This window comes from Odontomachus brunneus, unplaced genomic scaffold (genome assembly GCF_010583005.1).
Source record: "Odontomachus brunneus isolate Ranch 3 - 2012 unplaced genomic scaffold, Obru_v1 Obru_scaffold_202, whole genome shotgun sequence".
Lineage (NCBI taxonomy): Eukaryota > Metazoa > Arthropoda > Insecta > Hymenoptera > Formicidae > Odontomachus > Odontomachus brunneus.
In genome coordinates this window covers 375492-377268 of record NW_022639652.1, presented here as the reverse complement: position 1 = coordinate 377268, position 1777 = coordinate 375492, and the positions used below count along the sequence as shown (strand labels likewise).

General features: G+C 37.3%; 1 pseudogene; it reads left to right on the top strand.

The window, feature by feature from the left end:
* The first annotated feature begins 414 nt into the window (after positions 1–414).
* On the top strand, positions 415–1225 carry LOC116852093 (annotated as a pseudogene).
* The last annotated feature ends 552 nt before the right edge of the window (positions 1226–1777 follow it).

Sequence of the window (1777 nt, the reverse complement as noted above, 5' to 3'; positions counted from 1 at the left end):
TTAGTTCGCTCCGGATTTAAGTATACAGGAGGCAGTGCGACCGCTCGCACACATATATCATTCGCCATATTGATACGTACATGTACGTACACACACGTACACAAGAAATTGTGACGAGCGGTGAATTGTGCTGGCGACAGGCGATTACAGGCGATTATTCAGCGATAAAAGGAAAAAAGGAGAGAAAACGTTTTATTTATATATTACAATATTTTATTATTATTATATTCTACTAATATTTCATAATATATATTAATATATATTAGTATATTTAATTTAGTTAATAGCAGTAGTTACTTTATAACATTAGTACTTTAAGTTCTTAGACATTACTAATATTTCTTATATTACACTTATTCGACTGTAGATATTATTAATAATTTAATAAAGCTTTGAAGTTTCAGCGTAATCAAAATGGTTTGAAAGTGTTGTGTGCCACAGTGCACATCAAAGTTGAAGATACCAATTCATCGATTCCCCATGGATGTTCACTCCAGAGCTGAACATTGAATAATTAACAAAAAGAATAATTGGCAAAACCGAATTGATCGATGAGTAATGAACATAAATATCTCAAATTGCGCAGTAATAATATATAAGTAGTATGTAGCATTATTTATATTCAGCAGGAAAAGAAGTTCAGTACTCTTGCTTGTCTCACAGTCACTATCTTAATTTTTTTATTGATTATAATGCAATGATATAACTCATACAGAATATTAATTATTATTAATGACATTACAGGTGCGCCAAAAGAAACGCTGACAAAGTTGAGGATTTGTACGGAATATTTTCCTGAAGAAATGATATTGCCCTATGGTCCAAGACGACGCAGTACCACCATTAAACTTAAATTCTTGTAGTATAGAACAGCATGTGATTAGTAACGTAATTAGTAATTTTGATAACAATGTTAACTTAATGGAACATGTTCCCAACATCTCTGACTTTGTAACAGTACCCATAAATATGGGTGAAGAGGACGTACATATAATGGACTTCTCGAGGACAACTGGTGAAGACCTCCGAAGAAAATTAAGGACACAAAAGAAGATGCTGTATAAGAAGAAGTATTATTGTAAGACAACATCAAGAAATCAAGAGACTCTGTCGAAGAAATAAGTGAGAGGACATCATGGAAGACATAACAACGACACAAAAATTATTCATCGAAATATTTGCAACAAATGTCAAATATATACCACAGATATGTTTTCTGTGTTGATCTGTGATACTCAGAGGCAGGTATGGCGTCCCTCGACAAGCCCGTATACGCCTGTCAAACAGTCGAAAGCGACAACAGGCATATACGGAGGATGTACGTTTTACGTACACGTATCGGCGTTAATGCCGTCCGTATATCCGTGTGACTCGCACACGATGACGCGTCACTCACGCACTGCTGCCTGTAGGTGAGGCACGAGCAGCACGGAGTAGCGGAGGGGGCTAGCGGTATGCGATCGTCGGACGCTTGGAGAGGGAATAGTGGTGGGAGCCGCGGCGATCTTCCATCCTTTATCACAGACGTAAGAGCGAGAGAGATAGCATTATAAGAATTCTGTCGTGGACAGAAATGCCGTTCTAAAATACATATGACGCACATTAAGAAAACGCTCGACTCACACTGTCTCATCTATACATAAGCAATACGCGGTGTCTCAATGACTATTTCGCTCGCTCGAACGTCCATGCATTTTTTCTTATTAGCAAGGAAATTACTGTAATATAAAAGGAGATCTTGGGGAGGCGTCGACAAGTACTTCTTAATAGCTGCTTT